We start from the raw sequence: 19,577 nt of genomic DNA on the forward strand, positions 1-19,577 counted from the left end.
AAAATCAGTAATTATGAACATAGTGTTTGTAGAGTTAAAAATGCAACTATTTTCATGCTTTAAATATTAAGTCCTGATAAGAGTCTTAAGGATAGTTTGTTCTAAAAGATTTAAAAGTAAAACTTACATTCAAATACACACATGCACACACACACACACACACACACACTATATATATGTGTGTGTTATATATCAGGAATTCTCTGTATGATTAACATTCTGGACTGTCCTAATAGTGTCAAATAATGAGAAGCCAAACATGACCCACATCTATGTTACAAAGATAGCACAGAGAAGGAAGAGTGGGAGGATGAATCGTTCTTGTCTTTCATGCTCAATGGTTTTGATAGGTTCAGCAGATGATTATAAAAACAGCAGCGATCTGGGGCACCTGGGTGGTTTAGTGGTTTAAGCCTCTGCCTTTGGCTCAGGTCATGATCTCAGGGTCCTGGGATCAAGCTCCGTATTGGGCTCTCCGTTCAGCAGGGAGCCTGGTTCCGTGTCTCTCTCTCTCTCTCTGCCTGTTGCTCTGCCTACTTGTGATCTCTCTCTCTCTCTCAAATAAATAAATAAAATCTTAAAACAAAACAAAACAAAACAAAACAAAACAAAAAAACAAGAACAGCAGTGATCTGTTTCCAAATAGCAAGATCCTTCATATTGGCTCACCAGTTACACAAACGCTAAGTATTCATAGAAGGACTACAGGTAACCTTTACTTCTCTCTGGTCCCTTTACCAAACCTCTACTTCACTTTGACATTACTTGTTAATATTTTGTATCTCAAAAATATACAGGTAAACACAAGTTTGCTAATTTTCGCTTAACCAAATAAATTTTAAAATAAGTGTAAATTCTCACAACACTAACCTTAGTTTTCATATTCATAAAGCATTTTAAAATTACCCAAACATGAAAATTGGGAATGTATTTGCTTATTTGGAAGAGACAAAAGCTGAGTCACTTCACTTTTCCTATTGCTTCCAGTTGCTAGAATACTGGCAACTCACAAAAATATATTTAACATATCCATGTAGATTCCCAGCACTGAACTGATGGGATCATATTTTTGAACTTTATATATTGGTACTATTTCTGCATGCTTGATTAATTTTTGCTATTATTTGGAAGGACCACAATGAAAAGAACTAATCCACCATAAACTGCCACAGAATAGAGTGGAACCAGCCACAGTGGTAGGTGGACAAAGCATAGATCCTAGTGAGGATGTGAAGATGAGACCAAGGCCCGCTCACAAGGATGTTCCTATGTTCAGAAATTTTCCATTGAGTGCGCATGTGGCCATAGTAGAGGGGCCTCTTCTGATGCCCACTGTGTACTATGCAGCTCTGATGAGAAGAGCTCTCCCCCACCAATATTTGTGAGAGGAACCTCTATGACACTCTTCACATTAGAATATGCTAACTAATTAAGTTGCTTTGTGTCTTGGGCTCTGGTCATATGATAGTGATTGTACCCACATTCCAGCTCCAGTTATGGCTGCAAAGGTTGTACTGGTTGTCATCCAAGAGCCTCTCTTCATGAAGTTCATAAGAAGAGTTCTCTTTACCTCCATGGTGGACAAAGCTGTAAAATCAGCACTTCCTGCTTAGTTCGTATTCTTAGAATGATTTCTATTCTTAACATACCAAGGCCAATTTATAGCCTTTTCAATGGTTCCAATTTGATTATATATTCCTAAGCCATAGTAGCACCATGCTCCAAGACCAAGCAGGCCATCCACCAATAAGCCATCTTCTCATCTGATCAAATTTAAGTATTTTTCTATCAATGGCTCCAATACTGCCTCCTTGAGTTCTTGACCAGCTTTTCCACACCAGATACCAGGTTGTTGCTAGGTGTTAAGCATATTCCCTGCTGGATGTTAAGAGCCATTGATTCTTTGTGATGGAATTCTTCACAGAGAGGAGACCTTGGTGAAAGCTGGATAGAAAACTCTGGAAAGTGGTATCCATAAACACACAAGTCTTGCAGTCAGCACAGTGGATTTACCAAGCAGATTGAAATGGTCAGTCCCTTCTGAACCATGCAGTTACCCTTCTGAACAGGCAAAATGCAAGTGTGCACACCTCCCTAGCCCTTCACCCACTCCTTGCTTCAAATTTTCTTAAGCTGATAAAATTTAGAGTGCATTTACTACTTTAGCCTAGCTTATTCTGAATAATATAATATTCCTATTTGGGGCATTTCTCTTTTACTATTGGCAGCATGTCTTACATGAGTAGTTACAAGTTAGCAATACTATCATTAGGGACGGATAAAAACAATTTATAATATAAAAAATTAATTTCTCTGGTGCTTAATATATTTCTAAAAGAAAGAGCACTTGTTATAAAATAAACATAACAAATATTTTCAGAGTATTATTTTTGCCAATATTTTGATCTGTGTTGATAGATTTCTTAGTATTATAAATTTCTTATTGAAAAATGATTTGTAAAGGGGAAAAATAGGTTTATAATAAACTTTGCCTTGTCAAATATGACAATTAAAAAAAATTGTCCAGGGGCGCCTGGGTGGCTCAGTGGGTTAAAGCCTCTGCCTTCGGCTCAGGTCATGATCTCAGGGTCCTGGGATCGAGCCCCACATTGGGCTCTCTGCTCAGCAGGGAGCCTGCTTTCTCCTTTCTCTCTCTGGCTGCCTCTCTGCCTACTTGTGATCTCTCTGTCAAATAAATAAATAAAATCTTTAAAAAATAATTGTCCAATAATATTGAATTGATTTTGAAGAAGGTCATGTGAATACTACAAACAGACTGCTGTGTGCTGAATTATGTCTTCTAAAATTCCTATCCTGAACCCTCCATGATGGGATTAGTGCCCTTGTGAAGGAGGAAATGACACCAGAGCTGTCACTGCCATGTAGGGTCACCCACAACCAAGGAAGAGGGCCCTCTCCAGGAATTTCATCTGCTGGCAGCTGAATCTGAGACCCTCAGACTCTAAACCTATGAGAAATAAGTGTCCGTTGCTAAGTCTCCTGGTCCAAGGTATTTTGTTACAGCAGTTTGAGTAGACTAAGATACAGGTCTAACATTTTCTGATGTTTTCTTTCTCTAAAATCTTGGTCAGGATATTGTAAATATTTACCATTACAATTTACCCTGAGGTAAAGTGTTAGAAAACTAAGCTGGAGAAGGAGGACATCATGTAATTACATATGTAAAGTATTATAGACCTTAAATAGAGCAAAATCTTCTCAGGTTCCAGTAAAAAATATGATTCATGCAATTTGTGTATGTGTTTGTTCAGAGTCAGGAAGTTGTAACAGCGGGGTTGTAGTGGTAAGAAATGAACAAAAGAGCCCTATTTAGAAATTATGCTTTGAAATCATTAGTTAACATATCTTTGATTCTATTACTATTGGGTATAAACTGAAGTTTTAAAATATCCTTACTATTCATGGAGGTATATGCCCTAGTAAAGCAATGATTTTCCAGTGTATCTTCAACCATACAAAAAATTTAATATGATGGGGAAAAAAAAAGTCTACTCTTTTGAGTGATAGTTATGTCTTTCTGGTTCTGTTGTCAATAAAAATCTTAGCACTAGTGGAGAGTGAGTGTAGAGATTCTGCAGAGACCTGTGGAATTGTACCATACTGATATGGGAAGCTTTTGAAACAAGAAGACATGGGAAGAACTGAAGGCACCAGGCCATGTTAACAGGGTATTTTGTGCAATCATTTGCTGAATAATGTCCATAATTATAAAGAATATATAGAAGTGTGTGATAAAATAGCTAACTTTGGTATATATAGTAATATATAATAGAAGTATTTAGCCTGTCTGCTGTCCTGTGATTTGTGGTTTCTCAATGAGACAATAGAAAATGGGAAGGGGAAAAGACATATTGCCTTGACCATAATATCTTCTCAAAATAATTTTTATTTTTATTTTTATTTATTTTTTTAAAGATTTTATTTATTTGACAGACAGAGATCACAAGTAGGCAGAGAGGCAGGCAGAGAGAGAGGAGGAAGCAGGCTCCCTGCTGAGCAGAGAGCCCGATGCGGGGCTCGATCCCAGGACCCTGAGATCATGACCTGAGCCGAAGGCAGAGGCTTTAACTCACTGAGCCACCCAGGCGCCCCTCAAAATAATTTTTAAATGAATGTGTAGTGAATCCAGTTTTCAGCATGATGGGTTTGCAGTTCATGACACATCTAGATGGAGTGTTTAGCTCTCTCATTTTAAACTGGTCATTTGAGATTTGAGTAATTAGTTTGGAAACTAAGTGGAGGAAATTCCAGCCATGTGACACCCATTATTTGTTGATTAAATTTTACTTTAGCATGGTGTGGCATAACTTTTGTGTATGTATTTTTTTTTTAAAGATTTTATTTATTTACCTGACACAGAGAGAGATCAGAAGTAGGCAGAGAGGCAGGCAGAGAGAGAGGGGGAAGCAGAGAGCCCGATGCAGGGCTTGATCCCAGGACCCTGAGATCATGACCTGAGCCGAAGGCAGAGGCTTAACCCACTGAGCCACCCACTGAGTGCCCCTTGTATATGTGTTTTTGTTCACCCTAAGCTTGTACTTCAAATTTGCAAGGCTAATTGCTGACTGAATCTGAGAACATGACTTTTATTGGTCCTATGATGTAAATACCCTTATGCAATACCCCTAGGTTATCCAGCAAATTCTAAAATAATACTGTCTCCCACTACTACATTTGACCTTTGAGGTGAATACTTTTTCCTCAAAATTAGACAGGAGACAGTTTTTTTCTTTGTATAGCTTTCATCTTTTTCTTATTTCTCAGCACTCCTTTAAGTTTGCTGATACATGTAGACTTATTGACAAAGAGGAGAAAGATAAAGTGTATAGATTTGATTAAATTATGAAATTTAATATTTTTATTCCAAATTTTATTCCAAATTCCAAAATTTCCTGAGCATAAAAATTATATTTTCTCATATGAAAGTATAACAGATGTGAATTTATTATCTTTGTATTATTTATATTTGTATTATCTTTGTATTATTTCAGATTGTCTCATAGGTCACATAAGCAGAATGCAACCCTGGTCTGGTCTTCACCGCTCACTAAACAAAATGTTCATATTTCTTTCTTCAGGTACTCTACTAACATCTCTGGAGGCAATAAGTGTTCATTTTTTTTCTTTATTTTTATTAAATATTTATTTATTTGAGAGAGAGGTAACGAGTGGGGAAAGGAGTGGAGTCTTCAAGCAGACTCCCCACTAAGCGCAGAGCCTGATATGGGGCTGGATCTTATGACCCTGAGATCATGACCTGAGCCAAAACCAAGAGTTGGCCTTAACAAACTGAGCCACCCTGGGGGCCCCTAATCAGTCTTTGAATAGGTTAAAAAGTATTTTCATTAACTGTTTTATTAAACTTTTACCACTTTTTCCTAGATTTATTTAGCAGGATGCTGCTATGTCTTTCTGAGCATATGTACATCATGTCAATATGACTGATGAAAACTCAGTGTATGTTATCCATTTTCCCTGAAGTCTCTGGCAGTTTGTCATTCTGAACTACATTTGCAGGCTTCAAAATATAGAAATAACAAAAGCATGCCTGATATTATTTATATACATGTTTTAAAATTTCACAAAAATTAAAATAAAGCTAATGTGTGGAAGGCCTTAATGAAAACACGCCCCTGAAGATGTCATGGGAATTAGGAAGAAAAGGAGGCAATGGAGGTTGGAATTACAAAAATAATTTTTCTTTTTTAAATAAAATAAATTGATTAAAGGAGACTAAATGATATTTCATAGAGGGTATGATAATGTTTGCCTGTTTACATTATTTAAACATTAATGCAACATGGACAATATATTCAAGTAAAACAGTTATCCTTTTGGAAATATATTGTTTTTGTCATTTTTCAATACTAAGAGTGACAAAAAAAGTGAAATATGTCTCATTAGGTCACAAGATTTCTAGATGTCTTCTTCTATAATGGCCAATTATAAAATACAAATACATATAATAATTTTTTGTTGTTTAGAGAGAAAGAGAGAGTGCAAATTGGGGGCAGCAGACCGGAGGGAGAGCGAGAATCTCAAGCAGGCTCCATGCTCAGCTCAAAGCATGATGTGGGGCTTGATCTCACAACTCTGAGATCATGACCTGAGCCAAAACCAAGAGTCAAGTGCTTAATTGACTGAGCCATCCAGGTGCCCCAATGAGGTTGTTTTTTTTTTTAAACATAATAGTTGCATTACTCTTAACCGTGTTGTGCAATGCAATTTTACCTATGTTCAGAGTACATGACAAGGAAATTAGTCTTAATATATTTACTTTGCTTAGATATATCTTCTGCCTCTAACTTCTTTATATTACAATGGAACAAATATATGTTATTCTGTTTGTTACATTTTGAAGGTAAGCGACGAGACAGCTGTATGTTTCTAAAGTGGTAGAATTTCCATGTAGCCATTGCAATTCAGGTGAGGGTCTATCTTAGAAATATGAGAGTCAATACATGTAAAAATTAGAGGATACTTGGGCTTAACTGGCTAAAGTCATATAAATTAAAATGTAAAAATGTTAATTTTAAAATTTATAATAAAAATTGGAAGAGAGATCAGAGTTCAGTAGTTGGTATACTCTTTTGAAAGGCAATTCACATGCAAACCGAAGACAATTAGAAAGTTGGTAGTAGGAATAGAATCAGAAGAGTTGATCAGATGATATTAATGGCTAGTGTTAGGATGTATGGAATAGTTACTAGTATCAGACAAATCCTTTTGTGGTCCAGAACATTCTTTTCCAAAGTTCTGTGAGGAGTATGTATCTTGGTGGATATCAGTGGAGGAGAGAGAATTGTTGTGGACCAGGTAGTCTTTCTCCTCAATTTTAGAATGATAAGTGATCTGTTTGAGCTTAAATCACCCCTAGGTGGGGAGAATCTGAGGATTCTAATATAGATTGAATATTTTCTCAAAAGAATCTCTGCAAGACACAATGGAAATGTGACATTATGTCTTGAATTTGAGAATAGTAGCTCAAGAGCTGGTAAAATTCAGTTTTAGGGAGAAAGAGGTTATATTTTTACATACCTGCAATTTAGTGAAATAACACTCACATTCAATAGACATAGGATCCCAGATAGACAGTGGTCATATTTTTGTCCTCATTTTATCCCGTCCCACACTACCATTTGATAGAGCTCACCAGTTCCTTTCTTAAAATCATTCTTTTTTTGTGGGATCATCAACTTTTTCTGTAAAGGGACAGGTAATAAATATTTTAGGCTTTGCCTAAAATACAGTCTCATGTTACAGCTGTTCAACTTTGTTCTTATAGCATGAAAACTATTCTTAGCTTTGGGGTTGTACAAAAACAAGCTGGGTGAAAGTTTGGAGGCAGGAAGTGGAAAAAGATCTAACTCACAGGCTATAGTTTTGCTAACTCTTGTTCCTTAGGAGTCTATGTCATACATCCACAATTTTCCTTCTACTTTATTTATTTATTTATTTATTTATTTTCATTTCTTGTCAGTCCCTTTGGTGGCTATTCCTTCCCTACTCCATTTCTCATTGTGGTCAACATTCTTCCCTTTAGTTAAAAAGCTCTCTCTAGGTGATCATATTCATTCCTGTAGCCTTTGTTTTTATTTTATCTTATTTCGTTACATTTTTTTCAGGAAATTTTTGTAGAGAAAGTAGTCATATTCTAAGCTTTATAACCATTCATCATTATTTGTGCAAGGAACTGCTTTTTAGTATTCATGTCTTTCTTTCATTGTTTCTGTGCTCTGCCCTCCCTTTTTATCATAGTAAAAAACAGAACATAAAATTTACCATTGTGACCATTTTTTAAAAAGATTTATTTATTTGAGAGAGAGAACAAGAACACATGAGAACATATGTGTGTGATGGGAGGGGCAGAGGAAGAGAGAGACCCCCCCAGCAGACTCCCCATTGAGCCCAGAGCCCACCACTGCTGCTGGATGCAGGGCTCCATCCCAGGACCCTGAGATCATGACCTGAGCCAAAACCAAGAGTCAGGTGCTCAACCAACTGAGCCACCCAGGCACCCCCCCAAAATCGTGACAGTTTTTTAAATGTACAGTTTAATAGTGTTAAGTATAGCCACATGGTTTGTAATGGATCTCCAGGACTTTCATCTTGCAAATTTGAAACTTGATACTCATTAAATTATAACTTCCCTTTGCCCCTTTCTCTACCTCCTGATAACTACCGTTCTACTTTCTGTTTTTGTTTTTTTTTCCCCCTATGAATTTGATTACCTTAGGTACCTTATATAAGTGGAATCATACAGTTTTTGTGTTTTGTGGCTGGCTTATTTCACTTAACATAATACCTTCAAGTCTTACCCATGTTGTAGCATGAGACAGGATTTTCTTCCATTCAAAGCCTGAATAATATCCCATCACATGTATATACTGCATTTTGTTTGTCCATTCACCCATTGCTGGACATTTGGATTGCTTTTTCTTCTTAGTTATTTTGAATAGTGCTGCTGTGAACATAGTTATTCAAATACCTCTTTGATACCCTGATTTATTTATTTTTGAATATATACCCAGAAGTGGGATTGCTGATTCATATGGTAGTTTTGTTTTTACTTTTGTCAAATCTCCATACTATTTTCTGTAGCAGTTGCACTATTTTACAATCCCATCAGTAGTACAAAGGGTTCCAACTTCTCCATGTCCCCAACACTTGATAGTTTCTATCTATCTGTCTATCATCTATCTATCTATCTATCTATCTAGTAGCCATCCTAATAGATGTGAGGTGTTATCTCATTGCGGTTTTCATTTGCATTTCTCTAATTATCAATGATATTAAACATCTTTCCATGTGCTTGTTGGCCATTTGTATACCATCTTTGGAGAAACACCCTTTTCCCATATTTAAACTGGGTTATTTGATTTTTTTGTTGTTGTTGAGTTGTAGGACTTCTTTATATATTATATAGATTAACTCCTTATCAGATATATGATTTCCAAATAATTTCTCCCATTCCATAGATTGCTTTTTTACTCTGTTAGTAGTGTCCTCTGGAGTATAAATTTTTAAGTTGCATATAGTCTTATTTGTCTATTTTTGCTTTTGTTGCAAAACCATTGTCAAATCTAAGGTCATGAAATTTTTCTTTCCTTTTTTTAAAATTCATTTTAGGAGTTATATTTTTAGGTCTTGTGTTTAAGTCTTTAATCTGTTTTGAGTTAATTTTTGTGTACAGTATAAAATAAAGGTTTGACTTCATTCTTCTGCATATGGATATTCAATTTACCCAATACCATTTGTTGACAGTCCTTTCTTATTGAGTGGTCTTGGAATCTTTGTCGAAGATCATTTGATTACATACATAGATGTTTATTTCTGGACTCTCTATTTGATTCCAGTGGTTTATTTGTCTTTATGCTGGTACCATACTGTTTGATTATAGTATTTTAAAGGTATTCATTTTCACAAGTTTCATATATATTCTTTTTTTTTCAATTTTATTTTATTTTTTTTCCAGTGATCCAAAATTCATTGTGCACCACACCCAGTGCTCCATGCAATACGTGCCTTCCACAACACCCACCTCCAGGCTCACCCCCCTAACCCCCATCCTCCTAAACACTCAGTTTGTCTCTCAGAATCCACAGTCTTTCATGGTTTGTCTCCCCTTCCGATTTCCCTCAACTCACTTCTCTCCATCTCCCAATGTCCTCCATGTTATTATTCCTTATGCTCCAGAGGTAAGTGAAACCATATGATAATTGACTCTCTCTGCTTGACTTATTTCACTCAGCATAATCTCTTGCAGTCCCATCCATGTTGATACAAAAGTTGGATATTCATTCTTTCTGATGGAGGCATAATACTCCATTGTATATATGGGCCATATCTTCTTTATCCATTTGTCCACTGAAGGGCTTCTTGGTTCTGTCCACAGTTTGACAACTGAGGCCATTGCTGCTAACAAGTTTCATATATATTCTAATAATGCGTTTTAAATTTTAACAAATGGTATATGTACAATATCATTCGGTTTTTACTATATTTCATTCAAGTCTATAATTTTAAGATCTCTGTGTGTTGCTGAATGTGTTGCTTCTACCTGTTGCATGATATTTTCAAGTATGCATCTGCCATAATTTAATTAGTGATTTCCTTAGGAATAAACAATTAGTTTAGCTCTAATTTCCTATTGATGCAAATAATTTCTAGGTGAAAATATTTGTATATGTCCTCTTAATAGACTTGTACAACAATTTTTATATTTAGCTAAGAATGGAATCATTGTATCATAGTTTGAAAACATAATTAATAAGAAAAAACCAGATTGCTTTTGACAATAATTGTCATTTTATATTCCCACCTGTTGTGCATAAAAATTCCCATTTTCTCATATCCTTGAGGATACTTGGTATTACCAGAGTGTTAATTAGGTTTCTAATTGTTGCCATTTTGATAGATATGAAGTGGCATGTTAATGTTCTTTTATTTTAATTTTAATGTTTATTAGTGATTTGGAGCATCTTGTAATATGCTTGGACATCTCCTTTTATGAATTGCCTGTTTATATCCCTTGTCTATAATTTCTATTGGGTTTTTAAAAATCATTTTTGTTTGTTTTTCAGGAGCTCTGGGTATATTTCAGCTATTAACCCATTGTTAGTTATAGATATTGCAAATATTTTCCCCAGTCTATATTCTGTGTATTTAACTTCATCTATAATGGCCTTTTTTGAATAGAAAATTTAAATTCAATACAGTCAAATCATGCTTTCTTTATCATTTGTGCTTCTTGAAGTCTTTCTTCAGCCATAGGTCACAAAGGTGTTCTACTACATTTTCATCTATTGGGTCTATAAATTTACCATTTATATGTAGCTCAATAATTCTTCTGAATTTTTCTTTGTTCATAGTATAAGGCATGAGTTCAGTTTTTTTTTTCTCCTTTGAGTGTGCCAGCTCTCCTGCAGTTATCTACATAAAAATGTATTCTATTCTTGCTTTGTGGTTTACTTTTACCATGTATCAGTTTCTTATACATACATAGTTTTATTTCTGACAGCTGTATTCTATTTTAGTGGTCTGCTTATCTGTTCTATAATATCATATTATTTTAATTGCTTTGGATTTTAGTCATCAGTATATTTTTAAATATGTCCTTGTTTTAGTTTTCAAAGATGATTAAACAATTTGCCAATCATTATTTTTTATTTCAATATAATTTTTCCAAATTCCCCTAAAATTCTTCTGAGATTCCATATGGAATTTTATTGAATTTAAATCATGGAGTATTGGATTCTTTACAATGTTTATTAAGAACATTAATAAACATATATTTCTCCACATATTGATGTCATTTTTTTAATCTTTTATTTAAAATTCTTAGAGGTGATTTTATGTGTTCTATGATAGGTTACTTCTTAGATTCTTTACAAATTTGTTGTTGTAAGAATAGATTGCTATTTTTCCTCTAAGTTTTCTATGTTTATTGGGGACATAATGAGATGTTCTAGATAGATGATCTTATCCTATGAAAAGAATGACAGTTTTACAGATTCCTTGCCAATTTTTAGAGCACCTATGCATTTTTCTTTCTTGTAGGATTATCTGAGTACTGGGTCTACCACTTACCAGTTTTATCAGTTCGGGTATAACCAGGAGTCAGAAAACACAAAATGATTTGACAATTAATAAAAAGAATTATTCACAGGGATTGAAATAACAGGAAATTGACTACGTAAAATAATGAAAAGAGTAGATTAATCGCATGTATAGGAAGCAGCCACGTCCATAAGGATAAGAAAGAATACCCAAGGAAGGAAAACATCTAGAAGACCCTCCTACCCCAGGACTGAGATCCCAGCTTCATTGGAGACAGTACAGCCATGGCTTACTGGCCGGCAGATGTTGGCTGAGGCTGCAGGGCTTTCCAGGAGTGTTCTGGATGGATTCCATGTCCGCAGTGTTTGCTAGGAAGCCATTCTGTAGGGTGCTGTGGGAACCCACCCTGAGGATATGCTACACCTTAGAAGCCTCTGTGAAGCTGCTCTTTGGGAATGCCTGGCAGAGCCTTTTATGGGGAAGTTGTTGGTTCACAACCCTCTTGGGACCCCCTAGTGTAATCTGAAACTGGCCCCTCTACTGCTGGGCAAGGACAGACTGAAGAAAGAGGCAGGTCACTCCAGGTTGGTAGGTGGCAGTTTTGATTAAAAAAAAAAAAAAAAAAAATAGGTGACTTGTCTTGAGTGGCAGCAAGACCAATAGCTCCCTGCACTTCCCTGCCAAATATTAAAAGCTTATAAAAAGGCCTTAACTGGGTTCAGTCATATATATCATGCAGATGTCCTCAATACCACATAATTGTGTGTCCTTGGAACAGCCTCTGGGAGTAGAAAAGGCAAGTAGAACTCCTATTCCAACAACAGGAAGGGGGATGAGGAGCCTCTGATTGCCCAGGTCCAGCTCAAGGGTCACCTGGCAGTCACTTCTTTTCAATGACCTATCCCCCCAGAAGCACTGGGTTAGCAGCATTCTGCTGGGAAGCCATCTGAGAGGATGATGGAGAAACTGTTCACAGCAGCTTCATACCCATGACTCCTCACTAACAAGCCCCCAGAGAAGCTCTACATCAGGAATTGCCACACACTGTTGCCTGGTGGGTGCTGGTGGAAGCATGTGCTGTAAAAGCTGCACATGCTACAGGAGTCTGGTACCGCAGAAGCTGTGAGGCATATGCTCCAGGAGCCAGTTTGGAGGAGCCCATGAGAACTGGGAGAAGAAATCCCTCCCTTGCAGTATGCCATCAACACCTCTTACTGAAATAGTTTCATACCATACAGACTGCAAAGAAGACGTATGTACAGGGGGTTGTGAGTGGAGTTGTGCTTTCCCAAATTCATCTTTTGACATTCTAACCCTTAGTCCCTCAGAATCGATTGTGTTTGAAGACAGGGTCCTTTTTTTTTTTTAAGATATTTTTATTTGACAGACAGTGATCATAAGTAGGCAGAGAGGTAGGCAGAGAGAGAGGGGGAAGCAGGCTCCCCACCGAGCAGAGAACCCAATGCGGGGCCTGATCCCAGGACCCTGGGATCACAACCAGAGCGGAAGGCAGAGGCTTTAACCCACTGAGCCATCCAGGTGCCCCAAGAAGATAGGGTCTTTAAATAGATCTTTAAGGTTAAATGAGTCATTAGGATGGGCCCTAATCCACCATTTCTGGTCTTCTTTTGAGAAGAGAAGGCTAGGATACAGACATGTACAAAGGAAGACTTGAAGGCAATGGGAGAAGATGACCATCTACAAGCCAAGGAGAGAGGCCTTAGAAAGAAACCCACTCTGTGGAGACCCAATCTCAGACTCCTAGCCTCCAGAATTACGAGAAAATAAATAAATAGAAAATAGGGGCCCCTGGGTGGCTCAGTGGGTTAAAGCCTCTGCTTTCGGCTCAGGTCATGATCCCAGGGTCCTGGGATCGAGCCCCACATCGGACTCTCTGCTCACAAGGAGCCTGCTTTCCTTCCTATCTCTTTGCCTGCCTCTCTGCCTACCTGTGATCTCTGTCAAATAAATTAAAAAATAATAAAATAAAATAAAATAAAATAAATTTCTGTGGTTTAACCCAGTTTGTGGTACTGTGTTATGGCAACCCTTGCAAACTAACACACAGTGTCTATTTTTATGACGAGCAGGCAGTGAAGCGCAGATGTGAGGAGGGGACATTACAAATGGATAACTGACACATTAAGTTTATAAGCTTAGAAAGTTAAAAACATTCTCTGAACCTGTTTTCTTATCTTAAAAAATGGAATCCTTGCCAAAATGGAAAGCTTTTTTCCCAAACTCTTAAGAATTACTTCCATTTTCTCCCTCTCAATCACCCAGAGGACTTTCTTATTCAGGGAGACCCCAACCTTTGGAATCAGAAAAACTTGTTCATTTTGGCACTGATTAGCTCTGTGACCTCAGCTAAGTGCTTAACTCTGTGAACCTCACTTTTTTCCTATGGAAAATGAGGGTTATAAAACTTACTGCATTGTGATGTTGTAAGGATGAAATGAGAGAATATATAGATATAAAACATGCAGCACTGTGCTTGGTGCACAACTAGTGCTGGTTAAATTGCAGAACATTGTTATCTTTGTCACTCTGGTGTTTAATAGAATGGCTGTTATTAATCTGGGAAACACGTATTTGTTGCTGAACAAGCTGAACTGAATAGATTTTCAAGGGGAGAATTGTAGACTTAAGAACAGGCAATGTATGTGTATGTTGGGGAGTGGGGACTATGTTTAGATAGATTAAGTATCTACCTAGGACCTTTAAAATCATAAAAATGTCTGTGATCACATGTAGTGAGGTAGGTGTGGATGGCCAGCCACACATGAGTATGTTGCCATTTTAGTGTTATAGGCAATAATAGATTTCACTGAATACCCAAGAAAGAAAACAACAACAAAAACAACAAAAAACCCAAACAAAGAATGAACCTCCTTTAACAAAACAGAAATGATTTAAATATGTCACCCCCAAAGAGTGAAATCTCTGAGAAAGGAACTAGATCAAAAAAAGGGAAACCCATCAAGCTCAACTTGTTTTCAGAAAGTCCCTAATTAAATTATGACAGCAAAATCCAACAGGTACAAAACAAATCTGATTTTAATAGCTATCAACTCTTAGCTCTTGTTTTGGGACAGCTTTAATAAGGGCTCCCCCACTGTTTCATATTCTAGAATCTTTCTCTTAAGATAACATGGCAGGAATCAATAAGTTTATTTTAAATCTTTTTTTTTTTTTTAAAGATTTTATTTATTTATTTGACAGACAGAGATCACAAGCAGGCAGAGAGACAGTCAGAGAGAGGAGGAAGCAGGCTCCCTGCTGAGCAGAGAGCCTGATGTGGGGCTCGATCCCAGGACCCTGGGATCATGACCTGAGCTGAAGGCAGAGGCTTTAACCCACTGAGCCACCCAGGCGCCCCAAGTTTATTTTAAATCTTACATCTAGAATAAGGTCTTATGTCTTCAATAAACTGATTGTTTCAACCTGAACTTGTGTATTAGTGCTGAGGCGTGAACAAACATAGGGCTTTTCAACACCAATGCAGGGAGAGCAATGCACAATTAGATGTTGAGATTTCTAATGCTAAGTGAACAGAACTGAGATTTTAAAAATTAAAAATGTGACTGCTAACTTTTGCTCTCAAGGTACAGACCGTCACACACATAATTACAAGATTTACTGCTTAATATCCTCTTAACCACTGAAAGTGATTCTGTTTATGTTAGGAAAAAGAAGCCAAGTAGAAAGGTCATTATGTTGTGTCTGCAGTTCTCACTCCTAATATGTGAGTCTCATTTATAAGTAGAGGAAAAAATCAATAACCCTTTTAAGTTGCCTTGGATTCCAAGTGGAAAATGCTTTAACCCACTGCACTGTGGTGACTTAGAGCCACTGTGAGATATTATGCAATGTTGCTTCACCAAGGATCCCAGCTCACTTCAATAGCTCTTGATTGCATTGTTGAGTCTGTCTCGGCTGGTGAAGCAAATGAATGCTGTCACTGCTTCCTCAAAGTTTAACTCTTTTATTCATCAGTTGTTCTTTATCATTTTCTTGAAAGTTACTTTTGATTTTATAGAAGTCACCTGGAAGATTAAAGTTTCAGAAACATAGTTCCAGCAGCTCACGAATGAAAACCTTCAGGCTCTTAATTTAATTATGTCCAACGAATATTGGCTAAGCACCAACTCTGTGTAACTTCTCACATATGAGGTGTAACAGCTGACAAGAAACGGGTAAGACAGTTCCTGTTTTCAACAAGCTTTAATTAACTGTGGAGAATGATTTAATATAAATATCTACAATTTGAAGTCCTATATAAATGCCATATTAGAAGAGGGAAAAAAAATGATGTCCTACACACATCAAGTTACAGGGAAGTAAAGGCTTTAGGAGCCTTAAGGGATAGATGAAAATTTGAAATGAAGAAGCAGGGAGATTGCTATTTGGGGGCAAGGCAATTGATAAGTAAAAATGAAGGCAGAATAAAGACCAGACCTTCCCCAAGCTATAGCCCAGGTAATAGAAACAGTTGAATTTGAAAAGTAGTTGGAGTCCAGGTTGTGAAGGATTTTAAATATGGGTGCTTTCTTGGGAAAATGACTAATATGATCCAGGCAAAAGACAAGAAGGAAGATTGCTCTGCTAGTAGAGGAAGACTACTGATGTCAGTTAGTATTGGAAAGGAAGAACAAGGCAAGTAAAGACACAAAATAGATTAGATGCAGGTGCTTTTGAAGTATATCACATGTTGATTAATTAAAGATAGAACTATTTTCCTGGGACAAGTTCTGAATTTATCCCCCCAAAATGTGTGTTCTAATGCCACTTTCCGTGAAATGTGTGTATTTAGTGAGAGTGAGGAAATGCCTACATACATATGTACCAGCTAATGGTGGACACTGTTCTGGATACTCTCCATGTTTCATTTATAATAGCCACAGCAATTACTTAGGTAGGCATCAATAACTTCATTGTACAGATAAGGAGCTAAGGCAGAGAGTGCAGGTAACTTGCAAAATCTCAGAGAATAGTTAAGTAGCAGGGTTGAGATTTGAGACAAGTATTTCTGACCAAAGCCTGTGCTCGTCCAACTCGAGGCTTGAATCATTTCTTTCCTGCCTTGCCTTAACTCAACATCTTTTTGCCTATTCCTCAATATTTTAGCTTCTTTATTAATAAATTAGGGTAATGACTTCAAATTTGTTGGGTTGTTTAAATTAAAATGAGGGGCACCTGGGTGACTCGTGAGTTAAACCTCTGCCTTTGGCTCAGGTCATGATCTAAGGGTCCTGGGTTCGACCCCCATAGCAGGCTCTCTGTTCAGTGGGGAGCCTGCTTCCCCATCTCTCTCTGCCTGCTGCTCTGCCTACTTGTGATCTCTCTCTCTGTCAAATCAATAAACAAAATCTTAAAAAAAAATAAAATGACTGTCTCAAAGTTAGTGCTCCATAAACTTACTTTTTGAAGGAGGATGAAATTAAGGAGATTGTAAAGAAGAATCTATAAAACTTGTTTAAATGATGATACTTCCTTGTCTTTAAAGTAAATGCTACTATTCATCAGTGATTTTAAAAAAATATTCTTTTATTTTAGTTCTAATAGCCACTCCATAACCCATCTTTAATTCATATCATTTTATTATCCCAGATTCTTTTTAATTTCTCTACTTCATCCCATATGTTGCATATCAAGTAATAACCCCACAAAATACCTGAATATGAACATGTGAATGTTCTGAGCAGTATAGTTTAATTTATCCTACATACCTTAAACAGTATAGTTTAACATATTCTATATACCTTACTTTAATGTCCATTGGTGAAAGATTAGGTGACTCTGAATTGATTTGCCTTCCATTTATTTGTTTTCCATATGCTTTGACAAATAGGAGAAGGAGGTAAGGCTGAGTGTCTCCAGGTGGTTCTGGTAGAAAATTTGATGCAGACTGTGGAGCAATGTGTTAAATATATACATGTCAATAAAGATGTATTTTTTAAATGTAGTGTTTACAAAAAAATAAAAAGAATATGATGTACAACAAAACATAATTTATATAAATTAAAAATATGTGTATACAAGAAAGAAGCATTTTTAAAAAACACATACTAACACAACCATATTAAACACATTAGAATGTTTGCCTGTGGTAGAGGGGGAAGAGCCTGGGCTGTGGGAATATAATGGAATGATAAATAAAACAAGTGTGGGTTTGTGTGGGCCAATGCTGATAATGTACCATGAAATGAGTCCTATGATTAGTCAACCTTCTGCACCAGAGTCCTTTTGAAATTAGTAGGAGAATGGACTTCTGATGAAACTTTCAAAGAGAAGGGATCTAAGCTTGAGTCAAAGAAATTATCTTACATCAAAAAGTGGGAAGTATTTAAAAACGTAGTCTCTGATGACACAGGGGTAAACAAGAAACAGCAGCATGAAGATTAAGGATGTAAAACTGTTTCTGGGCAGTCTCCATAGAACCTTATTTTTTTCCTGAATAATTTACTTTCTAAGTTCAAGTCTACCCCTTGGAAGCAGCAGGGTTCAGGAAGAAAGCAGGGATCTTTGGAATCAAGAATTGTTGGATTTACAGTGGAAAAAAGACAGTCTCTTCAGTGAATGCTGCTGGGAAAATTTGTCAGCTTTGTATAGAAGAATGAAACTTGACCGTTCTCTTACACCAAACACAAAGATAAACTCGAAATGGTAAAGACCTCAACATGAGGCAGGAATCTATCAAAATGCTAGAGGAGAACATAGGCAGTAACCTCATCAACATTGGCCACTGCAACTTCTTTCAAGACATGTCTCCAAAGGCAAAGGAAACAAAAGCGAAAATGAACTTCTGGGACTTCATCAAGATCAAAAGCTTCTGCACAGCAAAGGAAACAGTCAACAAAACAAAGGGCAACCCACAGAATGGAAGAAGAAATTTGCAAATGACATTACAGACAAAAGGCTGATATCCAAGATCTATAAAGAACTCTTCAAACTCAACATTCAAGGAATAGATAATCATGTCAGAAAATGGACAGAAGACATGAACGGACACTTCTCCAAAGAAGACATACAAATGGCTACAGACACATGAAAAAATGTTCATCATCATTAGCCATCAGGGAGATTAAAATCAAAACCACATTGAGATACCAACTTATACCAGTTAGAATGGCCAAAATTAGCAAGACAGGAAACAACGTGTGTTGGAGAGGATGTGGAGAAAGGGGAACCTTCTTACACTGTTGGTGGGAATGCAAGTTGGTGCGGCCACTTTGGAAAACAGTGTGGAGATTCCTTAAGAAGTTAAAAATAGAGCTTCCCTATGACCCTGCAATTGCACTACTGGGTATTTACCCCAAAGATACAGATGTAGTGAAAAGAAGGGCCATCTGTACTCCAATGTTCATAGCAGCAATGGCCACAGTCGCCAAACTGTGGAAAGAACCAAGATGCCCTTCAACAGACGAATGGATAAGGAAGATGTGGTCCATATACACTATGGAGTATTATGACTCCGTCAGAAAGGATGAATACCCAACTTTTGTAGCAACATGGACAGGACTGGAAGACTGGAAGAGTGTTGAGTGAAATAAGTCAAGCAGAGAGAGTCAATTATCATATGGTTTCACTTATTTGTGGAGCATAAGAAATAATGTAGAGGACATGGGAGATGGAGAGGAGAAGGGAGTTGAGGGAAATTGGAGAGGGAGTTGAACCATGAGAGACTATGGACTCTGAAGAACAATCTGAGGGTAGGAAGTTGGGTGAGCCTGGTGGTGGGTATTATGGAGGGCATGTATTGCATGGAGCACTGGGTGTGGTGCATAAACAATGAATCTTGGAACACTGAAAAAATAAAAAAAAAAGAATTGTTGGATTTAAAATGCAGTTTATAGCTTCTTGTTGAAGACCAGATCATGGTACTCAATCTCTTAAAATTTGAGCATATCCATACGTAAAATAGCCACTTTACTGTGTTGATGTGAGAAATAAATGAGTAAAATACTTAACTGTCTAGTAGAGGGCTAGGTCAAGAT

General features: G+C 36.9%; 1 pseudogene; it reads right to left on the reverse strand.

Moving 5' to 3' along the window:
• Positions 1-871: 871 nt before the first annotated feature.
• LOC125093531 (uncharacterized) overlaps positions 872-19,577 on the reverse strand; it is a 34,596-nt pseudogene continuing 15,890 nt past the window's right edge.

The sequence above is a fragment of the Lutra lutra genome, chromosome 1 (assembly GCF_902655055.1).
Source record: "Lutra lutra chromosome 1, mLutLut1.2, whole genome shotgun sequence".
Classification (NCBI taxonomy): domain Eukaryota; kingdom Metazoa; phylum Chordata; class Mammalia; order Carnivora; family Mustelidae; genus Lutra; species Lutra lutra.